Below are 25,582 nucleotides of genomic sequence, written 5' to 3'. Positions count from 1 at the left end.
CAGGAATTACTATATCTAACCATCACAGCCCTTCACCACATACAATGCTCACTATAAAAACTGACTGTGTTTCCCTAGGACTATGAGACCTAATATGTGCCATTTAGAGATATGAGACCTAGGTAATGCTATGAGACCCAGAAAAACAAGTAAAGATTCTCAGTTCTTTGCAGAAAATCAAACAAACAAACAAAATCTCCTTCTTGTGTCTTTCCTGAAGAAGATGAAAGTTGGATTGCCCAGTAAGAAATATCAAAAGGGAGAAAACAATCTGCTGGACTTTGGTGGTTAGGACCCTGGTTCTGGCTGTAGAATTCATAGGGTCTACTGCAGCATGACATTCATTACAGATGCTGAGGCAACTGGGACAGCCACAACAGAGGAGGCAGGATCCTTAGCTGAGTGTGTATTTCTCAATGTCAGGGAATGTGATATTTGTAAAAAGGGGGTGAAAGATGAAGTTCAAGAAAGCTCAAAGTTCTACTAGGGTTAGTGTTTGGGATTTGAGACAGGACTGAGTGAAGGTGGAGAAGCTTCAGGACTAAGCTGAAAAGTTATAGTGATATTCCCACATGCTCAAAGGGGCATTTTTTTGTTTTGGACAATGTGGAAATTGTTAGAGCTGTTAATGGATCTCAGAATACCCTAGCACAAGCAGCATCTATCTATTTGACCCTTTTTACAAGATTTTTGCCTTAATTTGGCATTGAATGTGTGGTGATGGTGTCATTTGGGGGGTCACCTTTGTTATTGCTGCAGTTTCTTCCTTTTTTTAGTGCACAGAACAGAATTTATGCCCTGGGGTTTTGATATCTGTACACAATTTTGAAGTTACTGCTTACCTAAGGAGTTACCAATTAATTAATTAAATTTATCTGTGAAAAATACAGGGCACTGGTCTATATGTTTTACATTTGCTAGTTTCATCCTTCATCATTCCCATTTGCCTAAAGAAAAACTATCATTATATCTATATTAATGTCGTTGATAGTGCAAATATGAATGAAAGTAAAGTGATTATGAGAACCTTTATTTCATATTAGCATTTATATGTGTATTCGGTTATATATACCTATACAGGCAATAAGTTTATAGCTTTCACATGAATATAAATGATAATTCAGACATTTATTAAAAAAATCACTGAGTGCAACTTAGAGTATGTCTCATTAGCATTTTTATATGTATTCAGGTATGTAGTTACATGCGTATGTTGTATAAGGGTACTAGAGATATAGGTATTTGTAATATAAAGCATACATCAAAAATCACTGAGGTTTTAAATTATATTAAACTAGGTAGCATTAGTGTTTTTAAATGTATTTGGTTATATAGTTATATGTGCATGTCATATAAAGGCATTAAGACCAATATACATAAAAATACATATATTTATAAAATACTGCATCTTCAACTTATATTTAGAATATGTCTATTAATTCTAGGAATAATAATGACTTCAAAAATACTAGAAAAAGAATTGGGTGGTGGACCATTGTTATTTGCAGAGCTAGTACCATACTAAAGGCCCATCCAAATAAAACCTTTACGAATTCCATAATGCTGCAGTGTTCTAATAACTGCTCACTAGCAGCTTCTGCTTAGTCTCCTTTAGTTTATCTGGCCTTCTCAAAGTACTGTTTCAATGATTGGTGCATTAATTTGCACAGGATTTAGGAACTGATTCCTGGAATAATTTATCATTTTAGTTTACCTCATTCATCTGGTCAAGTAGAAAAGAAGTAAGGATAATTCTCATCTTATGGTTGCAGAATCAATAATATTCTTCTATCAGTGATTTTTAGCAAAATAGAAACAGAAAAATATCAAAGAATTTGCAGTAGTGTTCATCCAAACGCTGCAATTTAGGCCATTCTAACCAGGTCACCCACTGTTTTCTGAACATGGTCCTCCTTGATTTTCCATAGCACTGTTATTTTAAAACAACCCTGGTTTGGATCAAAATGTTTTAAAATTTAAAGCTTAAATTAAATTAAGATAAAAATCTGGATGGTTTTCCCATCAGTTTTCCTTGCTTTTAGGAATTACATTTTAGTGTAAAAAGAACAGTCTTAATGCAAAAGCATAATAGCATAGTGGAAGAGAATCATAGAATTTAATGTATATTGAACTATTCCCAGCAGATAATTTATTTATCAGGATTCTAAATGTATAATGACAACTTAGAAAGGAACATCCATTAGAAGGGAACTTTGGTAGGAAGTCAAGTGACTTTTTGTTGAAAGTCTGCCTTTGTTAGGTAGCATTAATGATGGCCAGCATTAAAATGCCTAGAATTGGATCCCACTCAGAATCTTTTGGATAGTGGCTCAACAAAGCATTCATGTCTTTTCCTTTTGATCATTACTTTAATTAGTCTAAATTATATTTAATTTTTTTAATACTTAAAACCACTGTATGATTGACTCCCTATAAGATTTGCATCTGTTGGTTCAGTGGAAAACTGCCCATTCTTCTCCAAGGAAGTAGACCAATAAATACAGCTTCCATCCCTAAAATATGATGGAAATCATTATGGGCATTGAATATTTCCACTTTCCACTCACATTCTAATTTCAAAGAAGAGATCAGGAAGTAGCATTTTATTTTTGATCTATACATTATATATGTATTCAGAGAACCAGTTATCTGCCTGAGAAACTTATAACATTTCCACTGTTAAAAAGCACAGCTTCCATGGCTAAGATTTCTAGGAATTGATAGACCTATCACTGTCACTCTCAGATAACCATTCTCACTGGGCTTGGCAATCTCTATTGGGCTCTAAGGATTGGTAACTATGCTATTCTAACTTTCTGGAACAAACTGGGTAAATGATGAAAAATGAGGTTGGCCTGGAGACCTCCAAGGTCATTTTTAGCTCTAAATCTCATTATCTTATTAAGCTATGAATGGTTGTGTGTTTGTCCTTTGTTTTTGAAGAAGACCATGACATCAGAGAAATGAAGACTTGACTTGCACTTGACTTTGTTTTGAGTGAGGGAGGTCTGTGCAAGGTCACCAGCCTCACTTTCCCCTCCTGAGCCATCTGGATCCAGTGACCAGTATTCATCAGGATGACTGGAGATAGCCAGTCATTGGGCTTACCCCCCAATTCTTTTTCTAGATTTTTTGTAGTCCTTATTATTCCTCTAATTAATAGACATATTCTAAATATAAGATGAAGATGTCATATTTTATAAATGTATGTATTTTTATTTATATTGGTCTTCTTAATGTCTTTATATGACATGCACCTATAACTCTATAACCAAATACATTTAAAAATACTAATGCTACCTAATCTGAACATAAGTTGAAACTTCAGTGATTCTTGATGTATGCATTATTATTTACATGAACAAATATCCATATCTCTAGTGCCCTTGTATAACATATGCAAAAGGATGCATTTTTAGGTTTTCTTTTGGCCTTTTTAGGCTAAGTCCTTTTCGGGTACTCACTTAGAGGGAGGTAATACCAATTCGATGAATAGGCCTCTTTAAGAAGTAGTCAGGGAATGGTCCCTTTAGGGAAAGAGAAACAGTTACTATTGACAATCACTCTAAGCCAGGAGGGTCCAGACAACAGCTATTAAGTGGAGCTTGGGCAGGGAACTATTGTTGTCCAATCTCTGGGCTTCAGAAAGTACTGGGTTTAAGGTTTGGGGAAAGACAAGAAAGAGAGAGAGAGAGAGGGAGAGGGAGAGAGAAAGAAACCTAACAGTAAACCCCAAGTTAACTTCTGGTCATCCAAGTTTACCTTCCCTTGGAGAGGAGAAAGAAGCAGAGAGGGAGACAGCTAACTGGGTCCCCAGTGAATGGAGATATCTTTGAATGGCAACTGCTGCCATTACCTTTCTCTAGTAGAATTATCCCCAGAATCATGACATCTCGAGTTAAAGGTTCTGTTACAACTATTACAACTATTGTCTCTGTGGCAGGTTCCCCAATTATTCTTATTTCCATGGAGATGTGACCAGGGGTAAGATGGGCTAGTGACAAAGTCTAACCTAGGGAAAAGAAATTGTGTTTGGTATTTGCAATCTACTATTACAGTTTCTAACATTTTTATTTCAATCTTTGTTTTAAAGTTGTGGCAGGGAGGGTTTGGATATGTGATTTCATTGGAATGGGGAAACGAAGTAATTTGTAACCTCAGAAGTCTGGCTGGGGCACTGAAGATCAGTGCCTGTTTAATGGCTACACAACCAGTAGATGGGAGAAGACTTAGACTCAGGTCTTCCTCATTTCAAAGGCAATTCCCTGTCCATATAAGGGATCCATTCTTTGTCCATGTTTGTCAGTATGTCATAGATTGACTTGCTGTGTGAAAGTTAGTGTTTCAGGACAGGCAGTTTCAATTGGCCATGCATGCTACATACCAGGAAGATCCTTTATGATTCATAAAAAGTGCTCTGCAAACAGAAAAAGAGAAATGAAAGGAAGGAAACATGCATTTACTTAGCACTTACTATATACCAGGCACTCTGCTAAGCATCTTACAAATCTTACCTCATTTGATTCTCACAGCAATCTTGGGAGTTAAGTGTGATTATTATCTCCACTTAGAGTTGAGGAAACTGAGGCAGAGAGAGGTGACTTGAGCAGGGTCACACAGCTGTTAAGTGACTGTTAAGGGGATTTGAACTCCAGGTCCAGCACTCTCTCCACTCCACCACTTCACTGTTCAGATATGTAAAAGGCTGATAGGTAAATACAAGTGGGCAGTGACAAAGACATTTATTACATACTTAAGTTAAAAATTAACACTTGTGATTTAACACCAATGGTAGGAGATTTCTGGTGAAAAACTTCATCTACCAATAGAAATCAATATCTTCTTTGCAACTTATAGTCTCAGAAAATTGCTTAGGGCATTGAAAATGACTCGTTTAGGGGTACCCGGTGTATGCCAGAGGCAGGACTTAAACCCAGGTTCAAAGTCCAAGTTTGTATCTGCTTACATCTAGCCTTAGCCTGCAGTCTAAATGTGGTTTGCATGACTGCACATGTTTAACCTATATCAAATTACTTGCCTTCTCAATGAGGGGAGGACAGGAGTAAGTGAAGGACAGAATTTGAAAGTCAAAATTTTAAAAAAATGAATGTTAAAAAATTTATTTGTAATTGGAAAAAATAAAATATTTGGATTTTAGTCCAAAATTTAGATATTCACATTTTTCACATTTCATAATATATATGCATACATATATATACATACATATATACACATACGTATACATATAAGTATATCCTAATTTTTAAAAAATGTTATTGAAATTAGAGAAGCAACATAGCATAGTGGAAAGAGAGTGGTCTTCAATCTAAGAGTCAGGAAGACCTGGGGACTTCTGGCCAAGACCTCTGTTTAAACAGAGATAGGCAGCCTAGCTCCCTCATACTTACTTACTCTATCAAAGACCTAAGAATAGCCCCAGCCTGAATAATTATCAAGAAATCCAATGAAAAACTATAGTTTATAGTTAAAAATCCAGAACTCACTCTCCCCCCACCCCCCAAAAAAGATCAGCTAGAAGCCCACACATTCCAGAAAAGCCAGCATGAAGACATGTAAACATGATGGAAGTCATGTGGTACAACAAAAGAGCTGCTCAGACACCTGAATCCTGCAAGATTCTGTATCTGGAGGCAGCAGAAATGGGGTAGAAAATCCACAGCTTATACTCTGGAAATGATCAGTCTGTAAACCAGTTCCAAGGATAAGAATAGGACACCACAGGCTCTCAGTCTCTATGCTGCCATAAAGCACCCTCACGATCCAGCTTTCTAAATCTCAAACATCCAGGAAAGCTAAATCTACCAAGCACTCTTTGTTATAGACATACCCCAAGAGGTATAGGTTAGTATGTCAGTGCAGGAACATAGGTAACCCAGATCAATGAGGGCTGACCATTTCCCCCAAAAGTATAGCATAAAGGTTGGAGATTCAACCTTCCCTTGACACAAAGCTCCAATTCAAGGTCTCAGGCTAGTGATATAAATAAGTAGAAGACATTCATAGATGTTCCAATGTTAAACGTCAAAGAAAAGAGTAAGTCCACAAGTCCTTCAAAAGAGACTTAACAGAAAAAAAAACAGACTTTTCGAAATGACTGCATGAAAAACTTGGAATAAATGAAGCAATAGATAAAAAATGAAATTAAATCTCTGGAGGAAAGAATTGGAAATCGAACGCATATCTTAGAACAAAAAGTAGTAAGCCTTATTCAAGTAACAGACTTAAATTTGTAATAGACTAAACAAAAATCAATGATTTCATGATACATAATACAATATTAGAAGAAAATAAAAAGATAGAAAAACCATAAAATATTTTTTATTTATCAATAACAACTGATCTGGAAAATAGATCAGGGCGAAATAATCCAAAAATCATCAGACTCCTTAAAAATTTTGATTAAAAAAAATCCAGGGCACTATGTTTTAAGCAATCCAAATGAAAGCTTTCCAGATCACTTAGAACTAGAGGGCAAAGACTAAAAATATTCATGGATCACATCCTGAAAGAAATCTCAAAAGGAAAAGTTCTGAGAAGGTTGTATCCTAAATCCAGAGTTTTCATAGCAGAGAAAAAAAATGCTACAAGTTGTCAGAAAAAATAGCAGTACCACAGAGCTATTATAGTTAAGGTCACAAGATCTGACAGCGACCACTTTAAATAAGAGGAGAGTTTGAAATATAATCTTCCATAAAGCAGAAGCTAAAGGCAGCCAACTTAGAATAATTTACTCAGTAGAGTATAATCTTACTGGGGGAGAAGGGAGAGAAAGGTGGAAGGGTGAGGATGGACCTTTAATGAAACAGAGAACTTCCAAGTGTTCCTATTGAAGAAACCAGAGCAGAGAAGATACCTTGAAATGCAAATATAGGACACTAGAGAAATAATCAATCAACAAACATTTGTTAAGTGTTTGCTGACACACCTGCAAAGGAAAACAAAAGGCAAAGCCAGTCCCCTACCCTCAAGGAGCTCCCATTCTAATGGGGAAGTATGCACACATATATAAAAGTATAAAAGTGTGCACATATATATCTTGTGTGTACATACTTCTGTGTATCTTGCGTGTATACATAAGTATTTTGTATGTGTATATTTTGACAGTAGTCTCAGAGTTAAGACACTAATATTTAAGGGAAAATAGGAAAGGCTTCTTTTAGAAGATAGAATTTTAGCTGAGGAAGTCACAGGTGCCAGGAGGCAGAGACAAGGAAGAAGAACATTTCAGCCATGGGGACAGCCAGTAAAAACATGTGAGGACTGGGAGTGGAGTGTCTTGTGTGAGGAACAGCAAGGAGGTTAGTGTCACTGAATCTTAGAAGTGAGAAGGAATAAAATGTTAGATTACTGAGAGGATAGGAATGGATCAGGCTGATTTTAAAAGCCAAAGGATTTTATGTTTGATCCTGGAAGTAACAATTGGATTCAGTCAAAGGGACACACTTGAGGACCTAGAGGACCACACATGTTCTTGAGACCACAGGTTCTCCAACCCTGCACTAGGGGTAAGTGAGTCAGGGGAAGAGGATATGGTAAGACATATGCCATAAGAAGATCACTTTGGTAGCTAAGTGGAAGGTGGACTGGAGTGGAGAGACAAGTAGAGCCACTGACAGGTTTTTGTAAAAGATCAGGCATGAGATAATAAAGGTCTACATCAGGGTACTGACAATTTCAAAGGAGAGAAAGGTACAAATATGAGCAATGTTGCAAAGGTAGAATCAATAGTACTTGGCAATTGACTGGTAGAGAATAAGGAGTTGAAGATGATGCCAAAGTTGGAAGCTTGGATGACTAAGTGGATGGTGGTGACCTCCACAGAGGGCAACTTGGAAGAGGGAAGAGTTTGGAGAAAAAATAATGACTCCTGTTTGAGATATATCGAGTTTGAGATGTCTATAGAATATAGAAAGGTAACCACATTTGAACAGTTAGAAGGAAATAGTTGAAGAAAGGTTTGTTCTAGGGAAGTGACGAGAATGATGGGTAGAACCATAGTGGTCATTTGTCATATTCCAAGAAACAGTAGTAGTATCCATTTGATTACTGTTTTGGGTTCAAGAGGTGGAAAGGAGGCAGTGTGATGTGGGGCCAACTAGATATAGTGGGTTAGATGAGTTAGCACTCACAAAATATGACAGCTCAGCTCCAAGGTGGAATTCCAAAGCAGAGTGGATGAAAATTTTTTTTAGTTCTTTTTTTAATTAATTTGTTTTCAGTTTTCTATAATCACTTCCATATATCTTAGATTTTTTTCTCCATCCCTTTCCCTTCCTTCCCTCTCCCTCCTTCCTCCCTCCCCAAGGAAATGTGCAATCTTATATAGGTTCTACACATACATTCCTATTAAATACATTTTCACCTTAGTCATGTTTCATAGAAGAATTTAAATGAATGGGAGAACCCATGAAAAACAAAACAAAACACAAGAGAAAATGGTCTGCTTCATTCTGTGATCCAATTCCATAGTTCTTTCTCTGGATGTGGAAGGCATTTTGCCTCAAGAGTCCATTGGGAATTTTTTAGGTCCTTGCATTGCTATGAAGGACTAAGTCTACCGAAACATTCCTCACACACTGTGGTTGTTGCTGTGTACAAAATTCTCCTGGTTCTGCTCCTTTCACTCAGCATCACTTCATATAAGTCCTTCCAGGCCTCTCTGAAATCTTCTTGTTCATGGATGAAATTCTTTTTGGGAAGCAGGGGATGGTCTATGGAGGTCTGGTTTAGAGGTGGTGTACCAAGTTGGGGGAAGGGTTGTGTGTGTGTTCATCCTTCCTTGCTAAAGAATACCATAGCATCAGAGGAATAATGACCTGACTTGCACTTGACTTTGTTTTTTGAGTAAGGGAGGGCTGTGCAGGTCACCAGCCTCACTTCTCCTCCAGAGCCATCTGAATCCAGTGACCAGATATTCATCAGGATGACTGGAGATGACCCAGGATGAGGCAATTGGGGTTAAGTGATTTGCCCAAGGTCACACAGCTAGTAAGTGTCAAGTGTCTGAGGTGAAATTTGAATTCAGATCCTCCTGACTCCTGCACTGGTGCTCTATCCACTTCACCACCCAGCTGCCCCTGTAGGGGGAAGGGGGAGGGTTAGGATAAGGGTAGATAGCAAGTAAAGAAAGGGTAAAGAAAGGGAAATTTGCTCTGAGCATGAAATACAAAAGGTAAAAATAGAGTAAGAAAGTAGAATCAAATAAAAAATAATGTCATATTGATTGAAATAAGTACAGATGAACTCCCAGTAAAACCTGGGAATATATCTTTTTAATTTTGTCTTCATTTAGAGTTTCTTTATGTGGCTGACTTTAACAAAATCCAGTCTTAGAATCAGCTTTCTGGCAGTTTTAAGTACTAAGATGAGAAAGACGCCATTATTTCTAGCTAGGATTGACATACTTACTAGAGATTATCATTTTATGTTTTCATGAGGAATTCTTAAATGGATAGATTATGGCATTTTAAGTAGCTAATGAGTAATTTCCAGTGACACATAAAATCTTTATTCAATATTCTGAAAATCCAATCTTTGTTATAAGGGATATGTAGTTTCAGCCTAATTCTCATAAAATTTAGCAGAAGAGAGCTATAATGAAGACTAAATTAGCCTGTTTGTATCGCAAACTCTTGGTCAATACCATGCATTCTTCAGTATTTAATGGAATTGGAATCAAATTCTCCTTGAAAAAAATAAGCAGGGAAAGGTTATAGGTTCCAAAAGTGATTCGCCTTTCTCAAACTTCTGCAAATCATCAATATAGAACTTTTTAACTGTACCTTCAGACTCCCAGTCAAAGAACTGGATTTTGAGGTTGAGAAAATAAATCTTAGGGTCAGCATAACTAATTTAAAACAGTTTAAGAAGGATTTGATAAAGTAAGAACATATTTGAAAAGTGCTTTACAAAACCCTGAAGTGCGATATAAATATAAATAATAAATTTAGGTTTTATTATTATTGTTGTTATTCTTATATATTCTCAGAGACTCTAAGGGATAGATTCGAATTAAAGAGAGGGAAATTTAAACTCCATCCAAACAAAGAAATATGAAAATAGAATGGGTGAATTTGAGTAAGCCTGATTACCCCATTGATTACCCCATCCCAATTAAAAGTGGGTGTTCATCCTTCGTTGCCAAAGAAGACCATGCCATCAGAGAAATAATGACATGACTTGCACCTGACTTTGTTTTGAGTGAGGGAGGGCTGTGCAGGTCACCAACCTCGCTTCTCCTTCAGAGCCATCTGAATCCAGTGACCAGATGTTCATCAGGATGGCTGGAGATGACCCAGGATGAGACAACTGGGGTTTAGTGACTTGCCCAAGGTCACACAGCTAGTGAGTGTCAAGTGTCTGAGGTGAAATTTGAACTCAGGTCCTCCTGACTCCTGCACTGGTGCTTTATCCACTGCTACCTATGTAAGGTGAAAATACTTCTTGACTGATTCAGCTAATAGGATTTAAATGTGAATCAGGCCTCAACACCTGGGAGATGGTCACATACTGAATAGTCACAGACTACTGAGGAGAGTGTTTGGTACCAACTGTTCTTATAAATCACCTTAGTAAATATCTATAACAATAAATTATAGCAATTATATACTGTAAGTATATAAAGTTAAAAAGTTTAAGGTTGCCAAGGACTTTACAAATATCCTGTATTGTCCTTGAAATAACCCTGGGAGGTAGGTGCTATTATTATCTCCACATTAAAGATGAGAAAACTGAGGCAGTTTTCTGTTAAGTGTTAAGTGACCTGCCCAAGATAACACAGCTGGTAAGCATCTGAGGCAAAATTTGAACTTACATCTTCCTTACTCCAGGTCAAAAGAATTATCTACCTAGCTGCTACTTAATTAGCTTCCTGAAAACTAATTAAGTACTGAGTCCCCCTCCACTGGACTTTAAAATAATATTAAAGGACCATTTGTGAGGCATGTTGTAGAGTGGACCCAATGAAAGAGAACTGAAGAACAATGATTGGGATTAAAAGAACCTAGCCCTAGTCCTAACTATGCTACTACTTGTTGTAAGGCCTTGGACACTTCATTTTCCCCATCTAGGGTTCATCTTCCATATCTGGTGATTTTCAACATCTCTTCTGGTTCTTAAATTCTGTGGCTGTTCCTTAACTCAGGGTCAGGTTTGGACCAACTGAGTCCCTTACAATTCTTACAGTCTAGGATCCAATGTATACTGGTACTGTTTGAGAGTATCCAACATTTTAGGATCCTTCAATCATGGATTTAGAGCTGGAAGAGACCTCAAGCTCATCTACTCCAATATCCTCATTTTACTAATTAGAGGTTAAGTGAATTGACAGGGGCCTCACAGGTGATACATGGCCAAACTAGAATTCAAACCTTGGTTCTTTATGTCTCAATCCAACACTATCCACTATAAACTCCCTTCCTTTGAGTTTAGAGATGAAAGGACTCTTCAAATTTTAAAATTCTCTACAAATTTGAGTTGCTTTTATTATGTTGTTTCCTCTAGAGCTATAAAGAAACAGAAGCTTTAGTTTTAGGAAGGTACATGGTAAAAAGAATCCCTAGCCAACTGTGGACACAAAAAAAAGCGTGTGCAGATCTAGACAGAGGAGTAAAGAAACGAGACAAGGGTCCCATAGGATTGGATACTGAGAACTGGAATAGACTTTCATTCTAATCCAGTCCTTTCATTTTACAGTTGAGGAAAGTGAGGCCTGGAGAGTGACTTACCCTGGTTATACGTAGCAGAGATAGGTTTTGAACCCTTATCCTCTGTATTCAAGTCCAGCAGTCCTTCTACTGCCCCCACTCTATGTTTCAAATATTCATTGAACAGCATTTTGTTTTTTCTGGCTGGTCTTTGGCCAATCTTCATTTAGGGCTATAGGAACAATCCGAATTGTGCATTGGTATTAGGATGCAGCAGAATCATTCTGAGTTCAACCATGGGGCAAAGACAGCATCTTCTTAATAATAATGTAAACCACCCTCACATATCACTTAGATAAAAATAGGAGGCTGGTGTTAGAATGAAAAACTCAATTTTAAAAAGTAAAGGGTTCCTTTTTGTATGTACTTAATGCTCATTTTCTGAGAAGACTTTCCTGGTTTTCTTAGGTAAAATGAGTCATTATAATAGGCAAGGACAGCAAGGTGCACAGGGAGTAAAGCGCCAGGCCTGGACTCAGGAAGACTCTTTTCATGAGTTTAAATATTCCCTCAGACACTTTTTAGCTGTGTGACCTTGGGTAAGTCACTTAACCCTGTCTACTTCAGTCCCTTATCTGTAAAATGAACTGGAGAAGGAAATGGCGAACTGCTCTAGTACCTATGCCAAGAAAATCCCAAATAGGGTCCCAAAGAGTCAGACACAACTGAACAACTACACATAGCAAATATTTTATAAATATTTTTGAACTGTGATAAATGAGAAGAATTAGGACCATAGCTCCTGCTAAGGTGTTTCAGCTTTTTGCGGGGGAAGGCACTTGGTGGAGGTGGAAAATAACATTACTCTGACAAGAACAAAATAGGTCTGTCTGCATCTTTTGTTTGCCACAACTAATGTTAACCCATCTCCAAGCATCGTCATGAATCCAGTTCTCCTCTCATCCTCCCTCTTCTCCATATACACACACACACACACACACACACACACACGTATACATATGTATGTATGTGTATACATACATATATAAATATATACACATATAAATATATGGATATATACATGCACACATATATACACATATACACACATATACATACACACATATATACACACATATATATACTTGCTTCAACTAGGTGTCATAGGGGATAGAATGCTAGCCTGGGAGTCTGGGAGAACTGAGTTCAAAGCCCATTATAGACACTTAGTGTGACCCCTGTGCAAGTCACTGTCAACCTCGGTTTTCTCATCTGTAAAATGGTGATAGTCATAACACCCACCAGGATTGTTGTGAAGATCACATGAAAATCTATGTAATATACTTTGCAAATATTAGAGTTACTTCAATAAAATGAAGAAGATACATAGTTAAAGTTGTCAAATTTGCCTTTGACCTTCCCACTTCCACTTGTTTTTTGGCTTAATCTCTTTCTCCTCTCTTGCCTCTGAAGCTCATGTTGCTCATTAACCCACCAAAACTAATTCAGTGCTTTCCTCAAGGCCTTCTCTTTCCCAAATGGACCATGCTCCAAAATAACCTCTCTGCTTTTCTTCCCTCCTTTCCTGACCCCTTTCTGAATTTGTGTCAGTTTTAAAATTTTCAAAAATTCAATATATTCAAGGCACAACAATATTGCTGTGTTCATTGCAGTGCTGTATGTTGTATATTCCATGACCTTAGCTGCTGTTGCCTTTCCCTTCTTCTTCCCTCCTCTCCCACCCAATTGTCTGTTTTAATAATTTCATTCATTCAGGAACTGTTTCTTAAATATCTGCTATGTGCAAGGCATCGTGTGAAGTGTTATGGGGATGAAAAAGAAGAATGAGACGTAACTAAGTTATTTTCATTTTACAGTTTTCTAGGAGGGAATCCTACCATAATGTAAATGACAAGGGGCCCAGAACTGTGTTTCATTTAAATTGTACCTCCTCCAGGCCTATTTCAATTCTAAATCCAAAATTTGGCCTTAATTAGTGTCTGTTGAATAGAATTTGTTAAATTGGTGAAGTGATCCCTTCCCTCAAGGACATTATCACCTAGAATAGGTGACAGGTGAGCCAAGAATTTGGAAGGGAAAAAAATTCATCTTCATTTTTATTAACTTCTATCTGAAAGTTAACATTTCCTTCAATTATTTAAAAACGTTCTAGAAAGGGTCCATTCACCAGCCTCAAAGAGGGCTATGACACAAAAAGGGTTAAGAATCATTTTGGAAAGCCTTATGTTTTTCTTCCTGGAGAATCAAAGAGCCCGTGACCCTGATATCTGCCTTTCTGTAAGTTCAGATATGACAAATCCAGTCCAGAAAGGAGGAAGAATTGATTGGTGACAGGATAAATCTGACTTCTTCCACCATGATTTAGCTTTACTTAGACTTTGTCCTTTTGGAAACTCTTTTCCAGTAGGAAAGTTATAGGAGGCCAGGTGAGATGACACACACCTGTAATTCCTGTTAGTGGAGAGGCTAAGGCTGACAGATACCTTGAACTCAGGAGTTCTGATCTGTAGTGGGCTAAGGTCAATCAGGTGCCCACACTTAGTCTACCACAACCTAATGAGTCCTCAAGAGTAGTGAGGCCACCAGGCTGCCTAAGGAGGGGTGAAAGGCCCCAGGTTGGAAACAGAGCAAGTCAGAGCTCACATGCTGATCAGTAGATTGGGCTTGTGAGTGGCTGATGGAAGGAAGAAAGGAAAGAAAGAAGGAAAGAAGGAAAGAAAGAAGGAAAGAAAGAGAAGTCAAAAGAGAGAGTGAGAAAAAAAGAATGGAGGGAAAAAAGAAAGAAAAAGTAAAAGTGTGAGATAAAGAGAAAAAGGTATGAAGAAAGGAGAGAAAGTAAAAGAAAGGTAGAAAGAAAAGGAAAGATGAAATTGTTGGCCCTTCCAAGCTCTGACTTCGAGGTTAGCCGTTGTTTTCCTTCAGAAATATTTTATTATTAATTATTAATATTATTGTTTAATTCAGGATTTCTCTAAAACTAGGATCCTGGAATGACTGTAATCACCCTGACTGACATATAAATGACAGATAAGTCACTGAAACATTTCGGCAGTTTTTGCTTGTTAAACCAAACTCTCTAAATGTTTACATTTCCAAAAGCTGTAGTGCAGAGTTTCTTTCAAATTCCTGAGATCCTTTGATTTAGTGAAGGTTTCTCATGATTTAATAGATTATTTCATTGTTGTATGAAACTCCATAGAAGAAAACTCACTCTAATGATGCAGATCTGCTTCTGCTCTGCAATTTGTAGTCTTAGGGAGATGCCCAGGACTCAGAACTTGTCCAGGGTCATACAACCAATATGTCAGAGGTAGGACTTGAACCCAGGTCTTCCTGACTGAGAGTTCTGCTATTTTTCTTCTAATGTATGATTTGTGCTTTTCCTCTATGGCAGAGGAGCTTCCCCTTACATCAGAACTCTTAGTCCCACCTTTTTCTTGAATCCCATCTTAGGTGGAGAAAAAGAGAAAAGAACATTTGTGGCTCCCTGTACCCCTCCTCCCTTTCTATCTAGGAGGAAGGGTCATAATGTATCAGTCATTTGCCATTAAGGATCAGACTTGAGGAAATGAACATTTTCAAATCCGTTAACCTTTACTCAACAACTACTATCTTGACCAAAGTGAAAAGATCCCTTTCCTTGTCTATTGCATGTTATCATTTGATTCTAAATCCCATCCTGGCCTTTTATTTACCCGTCCTCATGATTGGGTTGTTGTGAATGAGAAGGTTCTGATCACATGCACATTCTTTTTCTTGAAGATCAGTATTCATTCAGTTATCATGAATATATAATTTTGCCCAATCATTCTACAATCATGCTACATATTGACTAAGAGTACCAGAACTTGAACTTGATAAGAAATCTTTAAAACTTTGTTAACTTTACTTTAGTTTCATGTTAGGGTTAGACAAGCAACAGACCCTACCTCAAACTGGATCTAGCCATGTTGGACTGATGTATTGCCTTATGTTGGGAAATAAGAAATCACTAGAACCTGAATTCAAATTTCAAGAAAGAATTAGCTGGTCAGCGTGTTTTATTGTGATTTCACATTCTCACCACTAATGCAATATCAAGGGGTCTTGTAACATAGTTTTAGAGAATCCCATGAGGCACTGAGAGTTTAGGAGCTGGTTCTTGGTCACTCAGCTACCAGGTCTAAAGCAGGGATAGGAATGAATGAATTTATTAAATGATAAGTACACGCAAAGATGTAATACAATGCTTAACAAGGGGGATACAAGTAGAAAAGGAAGAAGGCCCTTATTTTCAAGGACCTCACATTCTAATGGGCAAACAACACATACAGAAGACTCAGCTACAAGTCAGGTGTTCCCATTGTCCTTAGGGTGCAGCAACAAAGCAAATGGAAACACATCTTAACATTTCTAACCACAGTTGAACCACTGTCCAAAGACTCAGGTGGCAAGAACTTTCTTCTCTTGATCTTCAGGAGCCATGGTCTAGCACCTGCAGGAGCCAGGCTGTATCTCCACTGGGGCTGCTTCCCACAATGATGCCTGGGGCCACTAGGCTGGAAGTATCACTATTCCCAAGGCTCCTGGGTTCAGGGTCCTAGGCTATCTCCATTGGGGTTTGAGCGGAGACAGAGGTCAAGGTGGTAGTAGGGTTTTGAATTGATAAGGTTAACCCTCTATCTACTATTCCATTGTCTCTTAATTGATATACAATGCACGTATGTGTATGTATAGATACATTATATATACATATATGCAGACATACAATACATGTAGATACAACACATATACATATGTATACATATACATATATACATATACACACATATGTACATATACAAATACATTAATGGACAGTTAGGTGGCACAGGGCCAGGCCTGGAATCAGAAAAACTTATCTGCCTGAGTTCAAATCTTACCTCAGACACTTACCAGCTGTTTGCCTCACTTAAACCTGTTTGCCTCAGTTTTTCATCTGTAGAACGAGCTGGAGAAGGAAATGGCAAATCATTCCAATATCTTTGCCAAGAAAAACTCAAATGGGGTCACAAAGAATCAAACATGACTGAAAAACTACTCAACAACATGCCTACATATGTTTGTCTACATATACATATTTGCACAATACACCCCTCAATATATTCATTGATGTCTTATGGATTTGTGGAATATAGAAATAGAACCTTGAACATAAAGTATGTAGCCCATTATTTTAGAATGCTATGCTCTAGAAAAGAAATTTACTTTTAAAAAATATTTGTTCCATTAAACTAAAACCAGACCTCAACACATCACATTATTTTATTCTCGTTATTTAGATTTGTAAGCAAATTTTTTACTGGGGAGGGGAATAGAATGGGAAGAAGGTTGGCCTTTTCCTGCTATTTCTATTAACTGTATCTTTGCTCTTATCCCATGACTAGAACAGGCTCCTCTTGTCCATTCCCCTTGTCCACCACCTTTGCCTGACCTTTTTTCAAGGTTTTCAGGAGACCTTCTCTGATTTCCAAGCTTTAACATGATCTTTTTCACTAGCCTTGAATTTTTCATGATTTTAATGATAATAAGTGCAATGGGAAAGACAAAATACTCTAACATATTATATTTTGTAACTGGCATCATACGTTATGTCCACAATTATTCTTTGAGCACTGGAACGGTAACTTATCTCAACTTTTTATTCCCAATGCTTACCACAGAGCCTTGTCTGTGGTAAGTGCCTGATAAATGTTTGTTAGATCGAGCAGAACTGAGTTAAAAACAAGAATAAAGTATGTTTCTGGATGGTTTGATTAAGATCAGAGTGATGCAGATTTATTTAAGCACCTTAAACTTAGATCTGAAACTAGGTCACCAGATAGTGCTGAGCCTAAAGTCCAGAAGACCTGAGTTCATATATAGCTTCGGATACTCACTAGCTGTATGCACTGGGACAAGTCACTTAGCTTCTGTCTGCCTTAGTTTTCCTAATCTGTGAAATAAAGATGATAATTGCACCTACCTCTTAGCATTGTGAGAATCATAGAAGGTAATTATTTTTTACACTTTCATTTAAAATTTTGAGTTCCAAATTCTATCCCTTCTTACCTCCCTCCTCTCTTCCCTCTCTGAGACAGTAAGCAATTGGATATAGGTTATACATGTGCAATTATGTAAAACATTTCCATGTTAGTCATTTTACATAAGAAGACTTGAATAAGAAAAAAATGAAAGAGTGAAAAATAGCATGTTTCAGTCTATATTCAGGCGATATCAGTTCTTTCTCTGGAGGCGGACAGTAAACTTCATCATTAGTATTTTGGGATTGTCTTAGGTTGTTGTATTGCCTGGAATAGCGAAGTCATTCACGGTTCATAAAACAATGTTGCTGTTACTGTGTACAACATTCTCCTGGTTCTGTTCACTTCACTATGCATCCGTTCATGCAAGTCTTTCCAGGTTTTTCTGAAATCATACTGCTTGTCAATTCTTATAGCAAAATAACATTCTATCACAATCATATACCACAGCTTTTTAGCCATTCACCAATTGATGGGCATCCCTTTGATTTCCAGTTCTTAGCCACCACAAAAAAAGCTGCTATAAATATTTTTTGTACAAATAGATTAAGATAATATTTTAAAATTGTTTTGCCAACTGTTAAGTGATAACTATTAAATTAGGTTAAAATTTTGTTGCTGTTCAGGCATTTCTATTGTGACTAACTCTTCATGACCTCATTTGGGTTTTTTTTCAAAGATACTGGAGTGGTTTGCCATTTCCTTCTCCAGCTCATTTTTACAGATGAGGAAACTGAGGCAAACAGGGATAAGTGACTTGCCCAGGATCACACAGCCAGTGAGTGACTGAGGCCAGATTTGAACTCAGGAAGCAAAATCTTCCTGATTCCAGGCCCAGCAGTTTATCCACTGAACCATCTAAATGCAGAAAAGCCATTAGGCACTGAAAAAAAATATGTCTTTAGTTGAGGTAGTATGCAATGATTGATTACTGACTCCACGGTGCAGATCTTATGTTTAAGCTCTTGCAGAAGCACTCTGGGATCCTTTCCTCATGCAATTAGCCAGTTTTTCACTCTTCTTTCCTCAGTTTACTTCCAGATGGTCTCTCCTTCCAAGTAACATAGGCTCTATGTATATTTTATGGCCTAACAATCTCTTATGCCCACCAGCTACTGTTTTTCAAATCTGTTGGGTATTCAAATCTGATTGAGATTGGTGCCTTCTTAACATTTTAGGAGGTCCGGATTACAAGGTTGATCAAAAAGTGATGTCCCCCAAAGGGCTCTCTGCAAATATAGGTAGGAACCAGGCTCATGATTTCATTCCTTTGAGGCATTCCTAGGTGAGTGAACTCCTTCCTCTGATACTAGTCAGTACCTTTTCAGAAACATCAAGCCTTAGGGATTTGTCTAGAGTAACGGTTCTAGAACCATTAAAAATGATTGAGAGAACCCTGCTCCCCCAACGCCTCCATACATACCAAGCACTTTTTTTTAATGTGGATTATATCTATCAACACTTACTGTGTTAGAATTATAACTTTCTTAGTATAATTATGAAAATGGTTTTGACCTTTCAGACCCCCGAAAGGCTTTCAGGGACCCCCTTGGACCACACTTGGAGAACTGTAGGTCTAGAGTATTAAGAGGTCAAATAAATTGTGAAGAGTCATGTGGCTAGTGGAAATCAGAAAGAACTTGAATTGAGGTCTTTCTGGGTCTGAGGTCAGCCCCAAACTGGCTTTTACTTTCTTCATCTGTATCAGCTGTCTGCTTCCCCTGTCGTAATAATTGGAAGGATATATAATTCCTGGAACCATTGGTACTAAACTCCAAGCTTCCCTGTCATTTTTGTGATTGCTGTATGGTTTTTTCCCATACTAGTAAGAGCTGATTCTTTGGTTCCTGACCTCTAGTCTATCTTTCCAGCCTCTTTATATATCTAGCTATCACACCTTCCTGAATACTCCAATAACTTGCTTATAGATCATACCCTTAGTAGTGTCAGAGGTTGATTTTGAACCCAGGTCTTCCAGACTTCAAATTTAGTACACTATCACTTACTTTAGGCTAATTCTCTTTCTTTCTAGCCTTCTGTCCTTTTCCAACCTTTACTGTCAAGTCAAAATGGCCTTCTCTTGGTATCTCACACATAGCACTCTATCTCCCATAACTCGAATGCATTTCCTCTTCACATCTGCCTCAAAGAACAAACACTACCTGGAACATAGGTGCTCACCAATGCTTGTTGATTGATTTTGTTTGCTTTTTAGAGAGTTTATTTAGAATCTCTGCCTGCCAAGTGGGGAGTCATTGGTCTCTGAGCCACATGAGAAAGCCTCGTCACTGATCTTGCTCTGTTTCAAAGGAGACACCAAAAATAAAATTGTGAATCACCAAAAAAAAAGGTGTCAGAATTTATTGAGAATACCTAGTAACCCAGCCTGTAGGAGTGATAGAAATGGCAACATTATAATGAATAGAAATAATATCATTAGCCAGGCTTTATTTAGATACCAGACTCATTTAAGAAAATACCAATTAAGCCCTCTGCTTAATCTCAGTTTCTCCAAGAAACCCTCAGAAGTGAGTAGATTAGCTTTCTCCCCTTACTCAACCTCCAGTTTACCATATCAGAGACTTTGGGAAATTTTCCTTTGGGTGAAATTTCAAACTCTCTCTCAGTTAAGCTGAGATACCTCAATCCTAGTGGGAGTACTTGTTTATTTTGTTGCATTGACTGTTTATATGTTTGTCTGTATATAGTTTCTCTGATTTCTGCATATTACCAGCTGGGATAAATGGGTTTATTTACAAAAAAAAAAAGTGAATGAGAAGATGAATACTCATTTCCCTGAAGCATTACTGTCAAACTTTCCTACTAAAGCATTTCAGATAAAGGGGCTAAAGATTAAATCTCTTAAGCATAATAGTGTGAATATTTGTATTGCTCCCCTAAGAGAAGCCTGTCCTGGCTCCCTTTAGTTATTAGGGCTTTCTACCTCTTTGAATGACGAAATATGAACTTATCTTTTTACGTGTATTTCTCTAATAGAATGGAAGATCTTTATAGACAGGGGTTATTTTTGTTTTCTTTCTTTATATTCTCAGAGCCTAGCACTAAGCAAATACAATAATCAAAGGTCACATTTTCTTATACAAACTTCGTTTTCCTTTTTTTTTTATAGAAGGCAAACAGGATTAAATGACTTGCCCAAGATCACACAGTAAGGGCTTGAGGCTAGATTTGAACTCAGGTCCTCCTGACTCCAAGGCCACTGCTCTATCCACTGCTCTTCCTAGCTGCCCCTAACTTCTTTCTTATATATTGAAATGGTTGTGTTTGTTAGTGATTATCAAGTTTATAATAAAAAACAAGAGTAATCAGTCAATATGTACTAATTATCTACTATGTGCCAAATTCCCTGCAATGTGCTTGGGCTGTCCCACCCCTACATTATTTCCCTTTTTAATACCTTAGATAACTGATTTATAAGATCATAGATTTAGAGTGGAAGGAATGTTAGAAGTCACCTAGTTTAATCCTCTTTTTTTTACAGATGAGGAAACTGAGGTTCAGAGGTTAAGTGAATTACTCAAGGTACACAGGTAATAAGTGGCAGAGCTAGGACTGAGTTCTGGGTTGTAGGACTCCAGATCCTGTATTAGGTCTAGAGCATAATGATGGTATACACACTTTCTTTTTGCTGAGGGAATTCAGGCCTCCTGATCCTTGTACCTTGACTCTAGCTGAAGGGTAACAATGTCTCCTGTCTCTTTAATGTCAAAACTTCCTCCCAATCTTGCTTCTGATGAGATAGTAAAATAAGTTAACTTGGATGGAGACTGTTGCCAATGAGTATCAAACCAATGAAATGGCACAGTTAAAGAGTAGCAGGGAACAAAAACTTAAATGCTGCTTTTGACTAGAAGATGGGGAGAGACAATCATACCCCACTTTCATCTCTGCCTCTCTCGCTCTCTCCCTCATCTCTTCATCTCTTCGCCCCCTCTCATTTCTGCATCTATCTCCGTCTCTGAGTCTCTTCTGTATCTCAGTCTTTGTCTCTATCCCTCATTCCCCTGACTTGCCAATTTAGTCTCACCCAACCTATCTACCAGCTCTCAATATTCTCTGGTTCACCATCTCAAATTCCCTCCTCCCATCACCATCATCTGCAACTGCAAACTTTGAGTCTCAGACAGCATCACTCTGACCCCCCAGTCTGCCTTGTTTCGTGTAGCTTAGTTGAGATAGATTCTCTGTGTTCTCCTTTTCAATATCCTCTCCAACACCAAGGTTGATATCATATGTCTGCCTTAACTCTCAGTAAAAATCAGCTTGGTTGCCATAGTTACTTCCAGTATCTCAAGTCTTCCTGGCAGCAATTGCAATAATGGTAACCCAGGGTTAGAGGTGTGATGTGGCAACCAAGGAAGCTGATGCAATCTGAGGCTGAATTAATAAAACAGCCCCCAGGACTTGGGAAGTGATCTCCTTTAGAACTCTGCTCTGGTCAAACAATATATGGAATGCTGTGTTCAGTTTGAGCAGCACCTTTTGGGAAGGCTACTGATAAGCTGGAGAGTATTGAGAGGAGACAACAAGAATGGTCACAGGCTTTGGTTCATTCTTTAAAAGGATTGGTTGAAGAAACTGGGAATATTTAGCCTGGAGAAGATAAAACATGGGTGGTGAGGAGGTCAGGGAGGACATAATACTTGTCTTTAATATTTGAAAAGATTCCATGTTAGATTTTTTTTCTACTTGGGCCCAGAGAATAGGACAAGGGACAATGGATGGAAGATGCAAATAGGCAAACAGACTCAATTTAAAGAAAATAATGAGTCATCCCAAAGTGGAATGGACTGACTGTCTCAGGAAATGATAAATTCCCCTTCACTAAGAGGTCTTCAACCAAAAGCTTGATGAGCATTGGATGACATAATGTGGAGGGGATTCTTGTTCAGGTGTGTTTTGGAAAGCAGCCTTGTGGTATAGTGGGTAAGAGCACCAGTCATCTTGGAGTTAAGAACACCTATGTTTAAGTCATACCTCAAGCACTTTCTACTTCTGTGAGCTTGGGTGACTCACTTAATCAACATCTGCCTCAATTTCCTCATCTGTAAAATGAGGATAACAATAGCAACTTCCACACAGGATTGTTGCCAGTGAAGATAATATACTTTCCAAACCTTGTTCTATAAATGCTAAGTATTATTATTAGATGATATCTGAGGAGCCTCCTATTTCAGAGACGATATGATTTTTGTGAATGCTTATATTGGAAATTTTCAATGTCAGAAATACTAAAGAAAGAAGTTTTTTTATCTGGAATGCAAAAAATGCTCTAAACCTTTTACACAGACCTGCTGGTGTCTTTTTTTCCCCCACAGTAGGTTTCCTCCATAGACATTCAATGGATAATTGCTGAATTGAATTCAACTTGATTAGTAATAATATGGTTTGTGAAATAGAGAAGATGGCATCAGAATCTGAATGAGGCTGTATAAGAGCTTCCTGACTTAAAAATATGATAGATCATATTGCTCTCTAATTGAATAGATAATGTCTGTTTGCTTGAAAACATAGAATTTTATTAAATTGCTTCATGCAGACTTTCACCCCATGAACCCTCAATAAAGTTAATAGCTAAATCTTTTCTGGAGGGGCAAAGAATTAGAAATTGAGGGGAAGCCCATCAGTTGGGGAATGATTCAACAACGGTAATTATGATGGAATACTATAGTACTGTAAGAAATGATGGACAGAATGCTCTCAGAAAAACCTGAAAAGACTTGCATGGGTTGATCCAAAATGAAATATACTATGTACAAAGTAACAGCAATGTTGTAAGATGATCAACTGTGAATGACTTAGCTATTCTCAGCAATCCAGGACAACTCTGAAGGACTTATGATGAAAAATGCTATCCATCCCCAGAGAAAGAACTGAAAGTGTCTGAATACAGATTGAAGTATGTTTTTTTTACTTTATTTTTCTGTTTTTTGTCTGTTTTCTTTCAAAACTACTATTCCTTCTCAATGAGAGGTGAGAAAGGAGAAAGGGAAAGAATTTGGAACTCAAAGTTTTCAAAATCAATGTTAAAAATTGTTTTTACATGTGAGTGGGGGAAAGCAAAATGCCAAATAAAAAAGGAAGAAAAATAAAAAATAAAGGCAAAATTTGGCATATTAAAAAGTTAACAGCTAAATTTAGCTATAGAAACACAAGTTCCAACTAATAATGTACAAGATCTTCCTCCCCTACATCTTGAGATATCCGTGTCCAAGACAGTATAAAGATAGCTAGACATTTAAAAGAAAAGACAAGGCAGAACCAAGAAAATGATATGCAAAATGATTATTATGGTGTAAATGAATGAACAATTACTAAACAATCAAAAATGAATGTGGTACTAATTAATTAGGATCCATGAGAAGACAGATCCCCCTCCTTTACAGAGGTGGTGAGGCCTATGGGTATGAAATGTTGTATATATTGTCAGATTACTTTGCTTGATCAATTTTGATGCTTCTTTTCTTTTAAAAACTGTTATAAGTGAAGGCTTTCTGCAAGAGGAAGAAATTCAGACAATGTAAAAACAAAAGATACCAACACAGTTTATTTTTCAAGAAGAAAAAAGCAAAAATCCTAATTAGATAATTGAATTTCTGCTTGTAGACTTGCTTCTGTTTGCTTTTATCTATATTAATGGACTTCAAGAATGTCACCTGCCAGTTCAGGTCAAATTGGAGATATTAACTCAAGAAAAGGTGGGATGCCAATTTTTAACAATTTAAGTCATCTTCTGGAGTCACTGATTACAGAGTTCTCATCACAGCCAATAGGCAGTTTGTTTTAGCAGTAGCCCCAGGGCCATAGAAAGAGAGATACCAAAAATAAAACAAAGCGCTGAGTATCTGACAAACCAGGATGGAGAATTTTGCAGGGAGCTGCTGCAGACAGAGGTATACTGTTTGTGTTTCTTTCTGAGCCGTGTTATCATCAATGTATGCACAAAGTCTCAACTGGTTTTCTGTCCTAGAGGAAAAGATGAAAGGGATGGGGAGACTCAATGGATTATTGAAGAGAATGTATTGTTCTTTGAAAGAATAGCAATGTTTTAAGAGCAAACAAAAAAGGAAAGGATGTAAAGAGCAATTCCAATCTGTGCTAAGAAATTGGGAGAGTAGGAGTGTGACACAGATGGAAACGAGTAAGGATGAGTGATCATTTGGAGTTAAGTTATAGGCACATGTCTCTTCCAGTAAAGAGGTATTGGAGGAGAAGCTGGAATGTCTCAGGCAGAAGTGGCTTCTTGTGCTCCAAGGAAAAATGGTGTGGATCCAGAGTTGACATCAGATGAGATGTCATCTAGTAATGATGAAAGGAAGAATAGATGAATAGTTGTGATTAGTCATTCCCTGCTGAGGGATCTGAGGGGGTTATTTATCAACTAGACACAAACAATAGATAAGCCTATCTTCCTGGGGCATTTCATACCTGAACATCACTCCCCGGTCCTTGGGGAGTGTTCACATGGAACAAAATGGCACCACCAGAATGAACTAGGAAGCATGAATAAGGCTTGTCAGTTCCTAGGGGAGAAAAATCTGAGGATTTTAGGGCTACAGGTAATGCTTTTCATTCTTGCTGATGACTGAAGGTAGGGAATTTAGAAGAGAAAGAACTCAACAGATGGCTGAGAAGATGGTGACTGAGAATGGGCTTTGGATTTCTGGATCATGCTTAAAATAAGGGAATGATGGGCTCTTGGTCAAGTATGAGGAGCAAATCCCAAATCATCTAACAAATCCCGGTTTAGATAGATAGGTAGATAGATAGATAGATAGATAGATAGATAGATAGATAGATAGATAGATAGATAGATAGATAGATGTATTGTTA

At 37.6% G+C, this 25,582-nt stretch overlaps 1 protein-coding gene across 1 annotated transcript in view; it reads left to right on the top strand.

Annotated features, from left to right (window-relative positions):
- The window catches only part of ANK2 (ankyrin 2), a 763,693-nt gene that overhangs the window by 1,360 nt on the left and 736,751 nt on the right, over nt 1-25,582 (top strand). The window lies entirely within an intron of this gene.

Source organism: Notamacropus eugenii, chromosome 7 (genome assembly GCF_028372415.1).
Source record: "Notamacropus eugenii isolate mMacEug1 chromosome 7, mMacEug1.pri_v2, whole genome shotgun sequence".
Classification (NCBI taxonomy): domain Eukaryota; kingdom Metazoa; phylum Chordata; class Mammalia; order Diprotodontia; family Macropodidae; genus Notamacropus; species Notamacropus eugenii.
Note: the sequence above shows the minus strand (reverse complement) of the source record. Positions and strands in the feature narration are given on the sequence as shown.